This window comes from Theropithecus gelada, chromosome 7a, assembly GCF_003255815.1.
Source record: "Theropithecus gelada isolate Dixy chromosome 7a, Tgel_1.0, whole genome shotgun sequence".
Lineage (NCBI taxonomy): Eukaryota > Metazoa > Chordata > Mammalia > Primates > Cercopithecidae > Theropithecus > Theropithecus gelada.
In genome coordinates, this window is record NC_037674.1 from 13,588,872 (window position 1) to 13,606,288 (window position 17,417).

Consider the following 17,417-nt stretch of genomic DNA (forward strand, 5'->3'; position numbering starts at 1 on the left):
TCATTGATCTCGATTGCTAATCCCCCTCCCCCAATCCGCCCTCGGCTCTCCCCCGGACCCATCCGAGACTTGGGTGCCGGAAAGCTTGCGACCCTGGAGAGTTCGGTGCATCTTCGGGAGATAGCTGATTTCTTTGGCCATTTTTAGTGGCAGCACCCCTCCCCACCCTCCCACATTTAGTTGCTTTATTTTGGGGAAGGCTATTAAGTGTTGGGAGAGGATGGCAATTGTACGTCCATGAGATGGAATAATGTGGGTGGATGGAAGTGGAGCAGAAACTACCCCTTTGCCTGTTAGAGCCCTGTCCCGTCCTTTTTCACTCACATATCAGTCACCCTACCGTCAATATCTATCCTGCTTCCTTTATAGCTGTTTCACTTGGAAACTAATGTGTGGGAGCACCTCCTGCAGCAAACTGCTCTTGAATCTTAATTCGATGAGTCAGTGACTCTTAAATACCGATTAAGCCTTCACCCTCTCCCCCCTCCCGCTTTTAAACTTATGACCTATAAGATTCTTGTAAAAAATAGGGTTAGGGAAACATTTTTAGAATTTAATAGGATTAAGGACACCTGGAGTGTGGGAGATGTTGAGCTAGAGTTTACCTTTGTGAACATTGAACGTGTCTTCATTAGGAACGGAGGAGAATTTTGAACGCTAATTTTTACCTTTCAGCTATGTGAAAACACATGATTTACGTTGATTTAACCGAATTTACATTGCTGAATATGTTGGTGATTTCATCAACTTTTAGAGCATTCTGGTTTAAGTTTTTGCTTATTTGGGCTTTCTCCTTGCTTTCCAAACGAAATACTTCGTCTTTTAAATGTTTTGCTTTAACGTTAACAGCTGCATAGAGAAATAATGGTTGGCAACACTTTTCTATTGAGAAGGGATTTAATTCCAAGCGGAATATTAGCATCCGTTTTCTTGTAATTAGGTTCAACTTTTGTTTATCTTTGGAGGGTTGGAAAGAGTTAAGTGAGTTAGGACTTAGTCCTTTGGATGCATGCCTTTAAATACAGTGCATTACTAAAGTCAAACGTTTTTGAAAGAACTTTATAAAGTCTAGTGCCGAGTCCTGTTTAACGTAAAATAGCTAGAGAAAGGCCAAGCAACATTTCCTCCCCCCTTACTCCCTCCCCACCCCAAAACACACGCTTCTGCTGAGCGGGTCGTAGAAGGAGGTACACTGCTGCAGTGTCAGTGCAGTGTAGAAGCAGAAGTGGCAGCCATGTTCTCTCTCTTTTTGTGAATCGCCCTCATTTGCATAGCACACTCTTCATTCATAAAAAAAATAATTAAACATCCATCACCTTGGACATCTTGAAAGGATTTCCCAAGAAAAAAAATTCGCGACTTGTTTGTCTGTGTGTAGATTTTCGAGTTCAGAAGGTAAGAAGAACGTGAAATTTTAGGTTAAATTTAAAAACACACACACACACAAACAACTACCCCTGTTCTGAGAATGTTGACACAGTTATGTGGGAAATATCAGTTCGGGGAGGTGCTGGGATCACGTGATCGCCTCCATTCATAAAATACCTGGCTGTCCATTCACAGTGCAGTACAGTGTCTCCCTGCCTTCTGCAGATTAGATCTACTTTGAGGGAGATCAAGAAGTCTATTTCAGATAATGGTTATTTAGGAGAAAAGCTGCTAAAAACGCTGAACGGAATGACGGTAACTTTTATTGGCGTGTTTCAAACAAATAGTTTGGATCAAAAATGTTAGGTTTTCTTTTAGAGATGGGAAAAGACTTCTTACCAGTTGAATTTTTTTCTTAAAGCAGTTAATATCTTCTTGTTTCCTTCTTGTTGCAGCTAATAAAAAAAGCAGATGATGGAATGTGAATTCACACATGTAAAATATATTTTTTCTAAATGGCCGTTTTTTAAATACTTGCCATAAATAACTTGAGAACACAGATTTTTTTTTGTGTGTGTAGTGATAGTGCATTCTACTGCTGTTAAAATAAACTGAGAAAATACTCCCAGTGATTTGATCCCCAAGATGTCGATATTTGAAACACCGAATGGTAATCTTCAGTGGGAGAATTGCTTTAAATATATATTTTTAAATCCAAATGTACTTAGAATGGGACACCTTGGAAATTACCTCACTCACCCAGACTTTTAAAATCATTTTTTCACAGATTTATCCTGCTTTATTAATAAATTATTCCCTAGGAGCTTTGTAATACTTTTAAGTTTGGGTAGGGCGATAATAATATTTAGCATAATATTTTGGTTAACTCTTCATGGGAACAAAATCTTGGGGGTTTTACTTTAAAAAACTCTATTATATTAGAAAATAATGTGTTCTTCTGATAATCAGTTTTACTAGAGCCAGCAATTTTGTTTGTTTGTGCATTAGATAAACCAGAGTGAACTTATTTGGAATATAGCTTATAATATGGTAATTTATATCTCATCTTTAATAGGTGAACTAATGTTTTGAAATGGAAATTTATTATTTATAGTCATATATTATGAAGAAAGATATGTATCATGGCAGAAGCCATTAAGGCCTTAGCACAGTTTAAAACTGCCCTGTAACATGGATTTTATTTGGGCCTTACATTATTTTCCCCTTTTCTCTTTTTTAAAGCCATTGCTCATAGGGATTTAATTACAGTAGGGACTATTCTTAGCATTCTTTTGTTTCTTTTTCACCTGATTTCAACCTTCAAGAAAAGTGAAACTAACCAGTTTCTTGGGAAACCATTAACCCTTTCTAAATAGCCATTGTGGTAAAATCCAGTAAGTCCTCATTCTGAAATCCTCTAGTACATGCTCTATTATTTGAAATTAAAGTTCTGTATAGAGAAATGGATAACTCCTAGGCTGACTGTGAGAATATATTTAATCAAGAATTAGTGGGGGATCTGTTATGTGTAAGGATTTGCTTTAATACCAGACCAAATAAGGAAGAAATAAATTAGAATAGAGTAAAGCATTTCTTAGATGGTTTCACATTTATGTTTAAATATCTTACTTTTCAAAAATGGCAAATAAATGTACTCTAGAGCGAAACAGTTTGTGTTATAAATAGTAGAGGAAATAGCCACATAAATGTTTGTTTTGTAGGTAATTTGCCCAGAGATTGTTTAATACTCCAGTCAAATGTTTCCGATAGATACAACTGTACCATATTTTACATTATTAGCCTTCTAAATAGAGTTTTAAACATTTAAAGGCATATTATATAATACTTAGTTTTTGTCCTTTGGTATTGAGTGTATGTAGCACTACATGTCCTTTTGTCAATTTGGCCAAAACATTTGGAGAAGTGAAGTAGCTGAAATAATAAGCATTTTGCTTATTAGGCTCACATTAGCCAGAAACACTTGCTATGTCAGTATTAGGTTTTCTAATAGCAAGTTGGGATTATATTAGATTTTGGAATTAGGTTAATTAGAATTAGAACACGTATGATAAACGTGCTATGTTGTAATCTGAGTTTGAACCTTTTTTCCATAAATAGCAAATTTTTGTGGTTATATCATTTAGTGCCTCATTAAAAAATATACCCAGTGGTGAGTTATTTTTGATGATAAGTGTAAATAAACATATGTTCACCCCATACATTTTACATGTGCATATGTATGTACACACATACACACACATATATATATAAAATTGGAAAACATTTTAGAAATAAATGGAAGCATTGGAAAACTGTGTATATACATCTAATGTTTATATAGATGTGGTGTATACATAATATAAAAATTTGCTTATTCAGTTGACCAATGTAAAAATCAGTTAAATGACTGCATACTTGCTTCAACTTAATTTCCCTCTGCTTTCTCACTTAAAAGTTTATGATCCTGAATTATATATTTTAAACATATTATGATACCATACCTAGAATTCCTCTCCTTACAAACTTTTGTAAATTCGTCATTTTTCCCCAGAAGACCTTCTCTCTTACCCTCTTTCAACACTCTCTCCCTCTATGTTGCCTCTGTACTTTGTACATATGTATATTAGTTTTAAATTCATATAATATTGTGATTATTTACTTATTTCTATGACCGCTATTCTGTAATCTCCCACTTTTGTTTGTATGCCTAGCACAGTGCTTGATGGCAAATGCTCTACAAATGTGGTTGAATTAATGGAGCCATATTACCTCACTTTTTTTGTTTTCTCTGAATTTGTACATTTGAGATCATTAGCTGTGTTAGAAAAATAGGCTGAAAAAGAGTATGGGAAAAATAAATTATTACCTGTTTAAGAAGGCTTACCGTATTTTTTTTAAGAAAAGACCAAAATTGGCCAGATTTTTGACATGTTTTGTTTCTGCAAGTTTGAGAAATAACTTAGATCAGGCTTAAAACTGTCCTAAATGCTGTTGGGATGTTTGGATGTGCTGGGCCTCTGAGTTATGTGGTGTATCTGAAGACCCGTGTTGTATCTACAAGAAGGTAGACATTTGTGTCTCTCTTTTTTGGCATAGGAAGCCCAACATTTAGGAATATGTATCTCCAGCTATTTATCAGTTTTAAGTTCTTTAAATTGCTCTCTCTTTCCATGGTTCCACATTAGTGCCAAGGGTGAGGAACTGACAAGGGATAAAGAAGTGAAATTGATCAGGAAAGGGTAAACAGCAGCAGATTCCCTGATTTTATACTGCAGCTGTTGGTGACTGAGAAGTGCCTAAGGGGAAAGTGTAACAATTTAGCCTTTTCTGTTGTATAACTTGAACTTGACTAGTCTTACCCAGTCTGGGGAAATGATTGGTAAAGACAAGCCTGCTTTTCTTCTCCATCTTTCAGTAGGAACTGGAACAACATTAAAAATGCCAATTTAAAAAATGCTTCACCCCATGTAAGAGTAGTAGTTTATTTCAGATAATGTACAAAATGATTTCTAAAGTGAATAATAATTTATTTGCAATTCTACCATTAAATAACAGATGTTAACATTTTGGTATACATGGAAACCTTTCTTATGTTGGTGATGAAACATACTCATTTATTAGATTTTTACTGTGTGCCAAGCACTTGCTTTATCAAAGCATTATGTAGTTTATGTAGCTATATATGTGTGTTCATTCTCAGTGGAATGGAATTGCACAGTGGGTACAATTGTAGCTAATGTGATATTTTCTTAAGTGGTTAAATATTCTAGAATATAATTTTTAGTGGCTACATTATGTTCAGTGTATGATATACGTTAGTTTTAATCAGTCCGCTGTTGTTGGGTATCTTAGTCATTTTTGAACAATATTGCATACCATCCCAAGTTCTGTCTTCATCCATATCTCTTACTTTTCCCTTGAGATAGTCTAAGAATGGAGTTAAAAGAGAGACAAATATTTAATTTTATTCTTTCTGCTAAATTGCCCTCTAGAAAATAAGTATTTAGTATATGAGAGTGCTTACACTTTGAAATGTCTGCACAGTTGTCTGATTTTTCTTTGCCAATTTTGAAGGTGGAAAATGAAGTCTTATTTTTTAAATGTGCTTTATGGTAAAATAAAATTGATTTAAAAACGTATTAGGCTGTTTTGGGGTAACTGGAATGTCTTTAAATATTATAAATAGAATTTAAGTGCTCATGTAAAAGCCATTTGCACATCGTTTATTTAACTCTTACCATCTTCTATGCAGTATGGTATAGTCTAAAGAACACTGGACTTGAAATTGGTAGATGCATTTCTTTTGTAGCTATTTTTAATTTATTCTCTAATCATGTACTCTGTAGATCTCAGTTTGCTGATTTGTAAATTAAAGAATTTGGACTAAGCATCATATGGGCTCTTCCTTTGTTGATGGTGTATGATTTAGACTTTAATTTTATTATATTGTTATTTTTGACATACTTAAACGAAATACTTAAGAGTAGAAGTGGTAGGATGATGAGGTAAAAGCATGCATTTTGAACAGTTAAGATGCAAAATTTGGAAACAATTGGTATATTAATAATCTTTCAAGACTTATGTTGGGCTTAATAGCCATGTATCTTTGATGACACAAAATTTTGTATTACTCGATTTTGTTTTTTATTTATCAATTTTTTAAAGAGGCAGGGTCTTGCAGTGTTGTCCAGGCTGGAGCGCAGTATAGTGGTATGATCATAGCTCCCTGCAGCCTTGAACTGCTGGGCTCAAGTGATCTCCCACCCACACCTCTTGAGTAGCTAGGACGACAGGTGCGCCACTACACCTGGCTAATTGTTAAAATTTTTTGTGGTGATGGGGTTCTGCCCAGGCTGGTCTCAAATTCCTTGGCTCAAGTGATCCTTTTGCCTTGGCCTCCCAAAGGGCTGAGATTACTGGCATGAGCCACCATGCACAGCCCTCATTTAAAAAAAGAGAAAAATGTATGGCCTCCATCTGTGGATGAATAAGTAAACAAAAGGCTATTGGGCTTAAACACCAACTTGATTAGTTCTACAAGGAATATGCTAACAAGATACCAGTCTTTATGCTTTACTTACAAAAGTAAACCTTTTTACTAGGTCCTTTATACAAATCAATAATCTAACACTAAGGGATAACAGTATATTAGTTTAAGAAGTTAACTCAGGTAATGAATTTTGTTATTCTTTAATGTTTAGATTTATGATAAGTATTGTGTCATAGCTGCATCTCAGAATCCAGAACCAAAATTATTACATATCTGTGAGATTGTTTTTTTGCGGTACTCAGAATGAAAAACAGTTCATTAATAATGAATTTTACGCTAAGGCGTTATGTTGCTATAGACAAAGGGTTCTTAAAATTCAGAGTCTTTGTGGGCTTGAAGGAAAATGTGACATTAATCTTACTAATCTCTAACTGAAATATGTTAACATTCGTAAATTAAAGGAAATGTTAACAAGCCATGACAGTATTAGAGATACTTGTGACAGCAAATGTATTAGTTTTAGTTTTCATGGCCGCTGTAACAAAGTACTACAAATTGGGTGGCTTAAAAAACAACAAATTTATCCTCTCACAAATACTAAAGGTCCAAAATCAAGGAGTTGGCAGGGCCATGTTCCCTCTAAAACCAGTAGGGGAATTGTTTCTTTTGTCCTCCTTGCTTCTGGTGGTGGTTGGGAATCTTTCACATTCCTGAGCCTGAAGCTGCCTAACTCCATGTCTTCATCATCACATAGCGGTGTTCTCCCTGTGTGTGTCTATCTTCATTTCAATGATACCAGTTATTGGATTAGGAGCCCACCCTACTGTAGTATGACCTCATCTTAACTAAGAAGGTCATGGGGCTAGGACTTCAACATGTATTTTGGAGGAGACACAGTTCAACCCATAACACCAATAGAAACTACAGATTTTTTTTTTTTTTTTTTTTTTTTTTTTTCGAGACGGAGTCTTGCTCTGTCCCCCTGGCTGGAGTGCAGTGGCGCGATCTCGGCTCACTGCAAGCTCCGCCTCCCGGGTTCCTGCCATTCTCCTGCCTCAGCCTCCCAAGTAGCTGGGACTACAGGCACCTGCCACCGCGCCCGGCTAATTTTTTGTATTTTTAGTAGAGACGGGGTTTCACGATGGTCTCGATCTCCTGACCTTGTGATCCGCCCGCCTCGGCCGCCCAAAGTGCTGGGATTACAGGCGTGAGCCACCGCGCCCGGCCCAGATTTTTTTTTTTATAGCACAATTGCTGTTAGCTGTTACAGCTATCTTGAAATACCATTTATAGTCATCACTAATTTGAAATTATTATAGTTATTAAACCTATTGCTAGAGCATATATTTTAAAGTGTTAATAAGGAACCACATTATTACTGTATCAAAATGAAAAATATTTTGGTCCCTATGTCAATATAATTAATTTCTTTTGTAATACTATATATGTTGTTTTAGGCCCCTAATATTGTTCTGAGAAAGGGGTCATAAGCTTTACCAGACTGCCAAAAACATCCATGACCGAAAAGGTTAAAATCTTCTGCAATGGACAGAAGCCCAGAAGCCTGAACCCAAAGATAGAAATATAAAATAGGAAGAGTAAGAAACATGAGGATAAGATGAATAACTTCAACATACAGCTAACAGTTCCAAAAGAATGGAATAGAGGAGAGGAAATACTGCAAAATAGTGGCTGCAGATTTTTAAGAAATAGCAACTCAAACCTCACTCAGTGAATTAAAACAAAACAAAGCCTCACAGTCAAATGGGGTTTATCTTGAGGATGTAAGAATGGATCAACATGAGGAAAGCAGTGCATTTTATCACATTAGAAGATTAATGGAGAGAAATGATATGATCTTAATAAATGCCAGAAATGTCATTTAATCTCTGCCCATAATAAAGTCAATGTTCATAAATATAGAGACAAATTATTTTTCTGCTCTCTAGAATTTTAGGTTTTTAATTTTTCTGATTTAAAACAAGGGTGTGGGATTTACTCGACTTTGGGGTTTTAGTCCAAGAGTTCTAGAATCATAACTGATTTTTTTTTTTGTATTTCTGAATTAATATATCATTTCTGTTACTCAGATGTAGGACTGACTGGTGAAAATTGCCTTGTGTCTGAAATTTCTGAGTTACCTTGCAAGGCATTTCTTTCTGTGTTTGGAGAGCAAATAATAACCTTTAGTAAATTAAAGAGTAATTGGAATTAAATTTTAGTCTAATATCAGTTTAATAATTTTATGTCTAAATTTTATCTATATAACAGGAGTCATAATTTGGATAAAGGCCATTATGAACTTGGAATGTGGAATGTAATTCTTTTTCCTGGTAGTATTTAGTGATACCATTGCATGTGATTAAACACATTTTACTTGAGCTGTTCACGTGGTTAGGAATTACAGTTACAAATACACAGTGTTTTTAAATGACTTCTGTGTATTAGCATCCTGTAGCAGGATTACCAAAAATTTAGATAAAATTTAGTGAGTTGTGTCTTTTCTGATGCCACATTTTCCAAAGTTACTGTAACTTTTACCACTTCAGAGTGTTTTATTAACCTCAGCACAGTCATTAAACTTTTTTTTTTTTAACTGTTTTATTGTGTTATTTTTATACTGTGAGATTGGAATTGGGGAGTTCTGGGGTTTCCCCCCTTAATATGTAAAAGCATTATTAAATATTTCAGAATTTTTAGTTGCTGGATTATATATATATTGACTTTTTACACTTTCAGGATAGATTTGAACAGGGACCATTAGTAACTTTTTCCCAAAGAAATTCAGTTCAGTGGCATTTGAATGAGTGCTTACTAGGCACTTGACTTTTGCCTTAACTTTGCAGATACAAAGATAAGTAAAACTTTAAAATGGCTATCACAGTCTAACAAGGGAAATAGATACTTCTGAAATGTGATGGGTGTTCTGGTTATAAAGTTCTTCAAGGCTCAAGGAGAAAATGATTCTACCTGGGAGTGGATGGCAGGATGGTGACTGTGTGTAAAGGAAGGCTTCAGAAAAGAAGTGGCATTTTAGGAGTCAGCCATGAATGAGAGCATGGAAAGGGGGAAGGGTATTCCAACCAGGAAGAGCGGGGGCAGAAGACAAGCATGGAAAGAAGGCAAAGTTGGAGAAAAGGCAACACCGTTTTGGATACAGTTGTTTGGAGGAATTGTGAGGGGATAAGGAAAGTGTTAAGGGACCAGATTGTGAGTAGTATAGATTTGTGCTTACCTGTGTATCACCAACTGTGGGGCAAGGGGTGGTTGCTAGGCCTAAAATATGAGACACAAGATGAGCATGGCAGAAGCCCCTGGAAATCAGTTTTTCTTGAAAAGTTGAGGAATATTTATCTGACTGATTAGTAATAAGATGAATTTTGAACAGCGTTCCCATTAATTTTATAGATGAAACACTCAAGAGTTCAAAGAAAATTTGTTCTTTGAGCTACCCTCCCTCTTCACCACAACTGTCTTCAGTCAGTAAGCATACTTAATGAGAGGCACCAGGTGAAGTTTTCATTATGTAGGCAGTGGGGAATCAGTATTTTAAGTGAGGGAATGATAATCCAATTTGTGTAAAGCAGGGCTTGTTAGGACAGTTGATTGGAGGCAGAAGAAAATGAACTTCAGTTGATGAGGAAGATGTAATAAGGCAACAAAACAGAGCTGGGAGAAGAGCATTTGGAACTATTGGGGATTCATATGAGAAAAAATTAAAATGGCCAACGATTATTTGACTGAATGTGAAGGAAGGAGTAGGAAGGTTGTGGGATGACTTGAACATTTTAAATTTAGGCTGCTATAATGCTTTTAAATGAAAGTGGGAATAGAGGTGGAACCGGTTTTTTAAATGGGAAAATAACCCCATAATTTTGATCTTTTTTAGTCTGGGTGCTTACTGGATGTCAAGATAGAAAGTGTCCAACAAGGTGCTTTAACTATAGGTTGAGTTCTCAAAAAGGTTAAGAGCGTAGAGTTATAGTGACATCTTCAGCATACGTAGTAGTTGAGGCCAGTGGAAAATTTCCCATGGAGAATATTAAGTAATAATGGAAAGATGACAGATGAGAAACAGCAGTGTTTTTAAGGGAGAGCAGAAGAAAGAAGAGACACCAAAAGATGGAAGTGGCTTAAGTGGTAGGAGAGCTCTGAGAGGAAAGTACTTTAGAAGCCAAGGGAAAAAGGAGTAGTAAGAAAGTGTTAGATATCGCAGAAAAATTATATTGGTGATTTCTAAGACAAGGATTTAATTGTTAGGATGTCACTGACCTTTGTGGGAGTAATAATGGGGACATAAATCAGGTTTTGCTATAGGTTAAGGGTGTCCAATCTTTTGGCTTCCCTGGTCTGCTTTGGAAGAAGAATTGTCTTGGGCCACCCATGAAATTCACTAACACTAAAGGTAGCGGATGAGCTAAAAAAACTCAATGTTATAAGAAAGTGTACAGATTTGGGTTGGGCTGCATTCATAGCCGTCCTACATGCGGCCCATGGGCCGTGGGTTGGATGAGCTTGCTGTAGATTAAAGAGAAAGTAAGTGCTGGAGCAGAGAAGTCACAGAGTGGATGCAGTCATTTAGGGCAAAGTTAGTAGTTGAAGTTATTTGTTGACTGATGTCAGTAGTGGAGAGGAAGAGAAAGAAAGACTTCAGGAATGGTGTAATTGATGGAGCAAGGCCTAGCACAGCCTATCAAATTGTTTTACTGGTAGTCAGACACTGTTAGGTTTAATCCTTCTAGAGATCATGTGAGCTGAGTATCCATAGTCTACAGATGAAGATATCTGAGACTCATGAAAGGTTTAGTAATTTGCCATGGCCACACAAGAGAGTAAAGTGGTAGAACTGAGATTCAAATTGCACAGTATTTATACCACACTGTATGTCATATACTGTATTGACAGACTAGATTTTAAAGAAAAAATTAGCTTGAAGTGGTAGATTGACACATAGAATTGACAGCTGTTTTGAGGAACTGGAAGTTTTGGTAAAGTTAAAGAGCATGTAGAGTGGAAGTGGGAAAAATGGAAAGACAGACAGATTTTGATCATAGAACAATGGCTCCAGAGTGATGACATGTAAGGGAAGATTAAAGTAGAAACAGGGATGAAGGTTGTTGGAGAGGCCAGGATCTGCTAGATTTCTTTTTTTTTTTTTTTTTTAAGAAGTAAACAATATGGATGTTTGGATAGCTTAGGGTGGTATCAGGAGTTGAGGTGGAGAGAAATCCTAAGCCAGTGCCAGTGTATTTAATGAGTGTGGGTTGAGTGACTTAGAGTGCTAGTATCACTGCTGCCACCTCCCTCTGCAATCAAAAGAGACAGGGGTAAGGATTTTGGAGTTGGAGGTTGAAGAAAAGCGTATTGGTGAAGAGGATAAGGAAAGGGAAGGGTTTAGCTGGGAAGATTTGAGAGTATTAGCAATGATAGGATGTCATGTAATAATGGTCCTATCAGGAACGAGTGATTCTGAGAATTAGGAAGCAGAGGGGAAGAGAGACATGTAAATAAACTATTCAAATTAAAGTCTTGTTAAGAACTTTACGTTTTTATGAGAGGCAAACCAAGATGTTGACTGTATCAGTAGGGTTTTATCCACATAAATTATATTGTCATTTAGGGGATTTTGTAGCCTTTGGGTACTCCATTCTTAATGTGGTTAGAGAAGTCCTTTCAAATAAAAATTTACTAATTTAAATTTTACAGTTAACCTGTTGTTCACAACTAACATAATCCTGGGGTTACTGCTGACTGTAGCATTAAGACATTGGCAAATAACATAACCTGTCTTTGTGCTTGCTTTTTCATCTATAAAACCAGGATAATATGCCCCTGCTTCAGAGGGATACAACCTCTGAATGTAACCTCTCTCCCTACAATAACATTTTTGATTAGAGATAAAAGAATATTAAACAGAACTTTTAGTTCTTGAGAAGGAAAGTACTCTGTTTATAAAATAATCAGTGTTCATTTTCATTTAGCCTGAAGGTGGGGTTGCTTTTTAAAAAGGATTATTAACCTGCTTAGAAAAATTGTGTTTCATTTTAAATGTTAGAAAGCAACTTTTCAGAAAAACTTAAAATCTAAACATTCCAAAATCAGAAAAATAATTTATATTGTGAAAATTTTCTTCCATGTTCTGGGCAAAGACTGAAGAGGAAGATGTAACCAGTCTTGAGTAGGTTAGTAAGAGAAACAACTAGCTCTAGCTAGTTTTTTGTTTAATTTTTAATACAACTATTTAGTTATAAAAGGAGTATATTTCTAGAACTTATTAAAATAATTTTAATACCTGAGCACAGTTTGGAAGTCTAACTAGATTTGGTGTCTTGCCATCATTTTTAATGGAAAGAAAAATCTTTCTTACAGTTCAGTCCAGGAACTTTTTCAGATATTGTTGTATGGCAAGCAGAAATCTATTTTTGTGGGAGACAATGGGAGAGGAAGATTTTTCAGCTTAGGGAAATTATTAAATTATTAAAGGTTTAAAATTTAATTTTTTTGCAGCTGTAATTAAACTAAGATTCCTACTAGATGGATGCACTAGTTCTGCCACCTAGAAATTCATTGTTCTTGATTTAGTATGTTAACTTTAATTTGGACAGCTGATGGTCTGTAAGCTCATGTTTAGTTAAGTTTTATGGTCATTAACAACTGAAGCAAAAATACATTTACATTTTGCTTTAGCCTGATGTTTAGTCCTAGTATTCTGAAAAAACTGTGTAATTTGTTAATTCAAAAATAATTGCCTTGGACACATAATCACAAACTTGGTTTAGGAATGAGTTATGTGTGAATCAAAATCTTAAATGAGCATAAATCAGGAACCTAAAAATATGATGAAGAATGCACCTACTTTTTCTTTTGCTGAAGGTTATTGGATCTAAAAATGAAACTTAATTAACTTAGTGACAGTTAAGAACATCTAACAGCCCCAAATGATATATCAAATTAGGGCCAGGCACCATGGCTGATGCCTGTAATCCTAGCACTTTAGGAGGCTGAGGTGGGCAGGTTGCCTGTGCTCAGGAGATGGAGACCAGCCTGGGCAACATGGCAAAACCCTTTCTCTACTGAAAATACAAAAAATTAGCCAGGCGTGGTGACGCATGCCTGTAGTCCCAGCTGCTCAGGAGGCTGAGGCATGAGAAACGCCTGAACCCGGGAAGCTGAGGTTGCAGTAAGCCAAGATCGTGCCACTGCACTCCAGTCTGGGCAACAGAGTGAGACTCTGTCTCCAAAATAACTAACTAACTAACTAACTAACTAACTAACTAACTAAGCTAAAGTAAAATAAATCAGAATATTCTTCAACTTTGTACTATCATTTTTAAAGAGAAGAAAGTGGCGAGAGATGAATGAGACAGACTAGCTTCTAGCCACCTTAATTTTCCTTAGCAGTGTTTCCTGGTCTCGATACTTGAAGAGCAAGCAAACTTAGCTTCTAAGTGAGCCAAAAAGAAAAAAAAAATTATCGGATGTTGTATAGACTCTACTGCTTTTGAGTTTGAACTGTGTTTTGTGTACTAGGCCCTAGCATATAGCACATAAGAAGGATAATTTGACTTACAATTACTGGCTAATATCAGATCATCCAATTTTTGCATTTACCCTATCTCAGATTTAGTCAGGTGGTATAAGGAAAAGAATGAAAGTAAGCTAAAACCCTTTAGGAAGACAATGAGCAATAATTACATCAAAAGAAATAAACTAAAAACCCAGCATAGCTTTCAATTGCATCTGGTTCCATACACATTTTTGCTTGTGTATATATGCATATTATTTACCTGATTAAGTATATCACCTGATATACTTAATGTAAAGATTTAGGCATATGTATAGCCTTTAAATAATCATTTTAGTACCTGTAATATTTCACAGTTTTACCAAAAGTTTACCTACTTGTTATCTCTTTAAAGAACACTTTAGGTTTCTAGCTCTTTGCTATTACAAATAACATTTTTAATAAGCATCATTTTGCATGTAAATATTTTCTTCTGTTTAATTTCTTAAGATAAATTTACAGGAGTGGGATAACTGTGTCAAAGAGTACAAGTGGTTTTATAAAATTCTTAGTATCAATTACCACTTCTGAAAATTCACATTTTTTTCTATTGTAGATTATTTGTAATGATATTTGTTCTCAAATTTCTTTTTTTTTTTTTTTTTTTGAGACGGAGTCTCGCTGTGTCTCCCAGGCTGGAGTGCAGTGGCGTGATCTCGGCTCACTGCAAGCTCCGCCTCCCGGGTTCACGCCATTCTCCCGCCTCAGCCTCCCAAGTAGCTGAGACTACAGGCGCCCGCCACCACGCCTGGCTAGTTTTTTGTATTTTTAGTAGAGACGGGGTTTCACCATGTTAGCCAGGATAGTCTCGATCTCCTGACCTCGTGATCCACCCGCCTCGGCCTCCCAAAGTGCTGGGATTACAGGCTTGAGCCACCGCGCCCGGCCCTCAAATTTCTTAGATTCCATTTTTGTTCTTTGGTACCTTGTGGTTTTATGTAGCTCTCAGTACATAATTAAATGAGCTTGTATCTAACAGCATTGGCCTAAAATCATTTGATGCATTTAGTCTGCATAACAACCATTTAAGTGTTTGTTATATTGTTACTACTACAAGTTATAAAGCTGAGGAAACTGAGGTGCGGGAAAGTTAAATGACTTGGCAAAGTTTACATTCTTGGTGAAGTCTTATGATTCCAGAGCCTATGCTCTAAAACAATGGCTTTTAGGCTTTTTGACTGAGTCACAGTAACAAGTACATTCTGCATTTTGACATTAGCAGTGTTCCTACATACACGTATGCCCATAGGATATACTTATGAAAAGATGTAGTGTTTAAAAAGCTTTCCATCTTTTCCTAATACAAATAATTAAAAACATTTCATATTGGGAAAACAACTGTCCCAGTGATTAGAATTCAGTGTTCACATAAATCTGAGTTAGTTTACTAGATTTAGAAATAATTATATACTTATAAAAGATTAATTTGCAATACATTGCCATATCATTTGGAGCACTTCAGTGAAGACATCTGAAAAAGCAATGATGTAATAACATTTGCTATCTCTTCTCTAGCCACAGCAATTCAATTCTGAATTCTTCTGCAATCTCTCACAGCTCAGCCTTGAAACCCAGTCTTGTGAGTGTCCTATGCCTTTTAGTATTAGCTCTTATTTTCATGAAATAAGCTAAACATAAATGTGAATCTTCACTACCAACAAGGAGATACATCCTTAGAGGAGAACAACATCCCAAATCACAGTAGTTTAGAGCAGGGACTTTTTCAATGACAGTGGGTCTCCATCAGCATTATCTTTTCATGTAGAATGGAATAGAGTACCAAAGTCAGCCTGTGTGTTGTTACAGTAAATCCTGTTGTTTTGTGAAAAGTTATGTGTGTGCATGATACACTTGCCCTAGTGACTACCAATCATCCCCAAACAAATTCACAAGGATGTTGAGACCATGTAAGGGGCGGGGGAATAGACTAAACATTTAAAAGTAACCAGAGTATAGTAAACGATAAATCATCATACAGGACCTATCATTTAAAAAGATACTGTTAGTACTCTGTCTGTTATTTGAGCATACTTTCCTTATTGCTTTATGTTAATGAAAGTAAGGTAATTAAAAGATTTTTCACAGGCTGTGTTAAAAGTTTATGGCTTCAGTCTCTTAACCTTGTTTTCTAAGTTTTTAAGTGTTTACTGTTGGTTCCTTAATAGTAACCGTATCATCTTAGTTGGAGAGGGATTCCTGTCTACCTTAGTACATTTTCAGTCTTTGAAATCATCAGATTATAAAGGAGTTGTAGAAACAGAAATCATATTTATAGTACTAACCTTTTTTTTTTTTTTTTTTTTTTGAGATGGAGTCTGGCTCTGTAGCCCAGGCTGGAGTGCAGTGGCGCGATCTCGGCTACTGCAAGCTCCCGCCTCCCGGGTTCACGCCATTCCCCTGCCTCAGCCTCCCGAGTAGCTGGGACAAAGGCGCCCGCCACCATGCCCGGCTAATTTTTCTTGTATTTTTAGTAGAGATGGGGTTTCACCGTGTGTTAGCCAGGATGGTCTGGATCTCCTGACCTTGTGATCCGCCCACCTGGGCCTCCCAAAGTGCTGGGATTCCAGGTGTGAGCCACTGCGCCAGGCCGGTATTTTTAAGAGACAGGGTCTCTCACTTTGTTACACAGGCTGGAGTGCAGTGGCACAATCACAGCACACTAACCTTGAACTGTTGGGCTCAAGTGATTCATCTGTCTCAGCCTCCTGAGTAGCTTGGACTACAGGTGCCTGCCGCCATGCCCAGCTAATTTTTAAATGTTTTGTAGAGACAGGGTCTTGATTTGTTGGCCGGCCAGGCTGGTCTGAACTCCTGAGCTCAAGTGGTCCTCCCACTTCAGCCTCCCAAAGTGCTGAGATCACAGGTGTGAGCCACCATGCCTACTAGCATTTAATTCACTGTCTCTCACAGTTTTTTCCAAATGTTTGTTACTTTACTGAAAGATACTACCTTTGTTATCTGCTAAAATTTTTACTTCCATTTGCTGCCAGTTGGACTTTATTAGAATCATTTGAGAATCTAAAGCAGTGAGTACAATAGAACATTCTGTGATGATGGAAACATTCTGTTTGTGGCATCCAGTATGGTAGCTACTATATAGTTATTTGGCTGTACTTGAAGTGGGTTTGAGTGACTGAGGAGCTAAATTTTAAATTTTATTTAATTTATATAGCCACAAGTGGCTAGCAATGACTACTGTATTGGATGGCACAAATCTGGAGCATTTCTTTCTTTTCCTTTTTTTTTTTTTTTGAGACGGAGTCTTGCTCTGTCTCCCAGGCTGGAGTGCAGTAGCGCGATCTCGGCTTACTGCAACCCCTGTGTGCCAGATTCAAGTGATTCTTCTGTCTCAGGCTCCGGAGTAGCTGGGATTAAAGACGTGTGCCACCATGCCCGGCTAATTTTGTATTTTTAACAGAGACAGGGTTTTACCGTGTTGGCCACGCTGTCACGAACTCCCGAACTCAGGTGATCCGTCTGCTTTGGCCTCCCAAA

At 36.7% G+C, this 17,417-nt stretch overlaps 1 protein-coding gene across 1 annotated transcript in view; it reads left to right on the forward strand.

Annotated features, from left to right (window-relative positions):
- The window catches only part of SPRED1 (sprouty related EVH1 domain containing 1), a 103,246-nt gene that overhangs the window by 901 nt on the left and 84,928 nt on the right, over positions 1 to 17,417 (forward strand). The window lies entirely within an intron of this gene.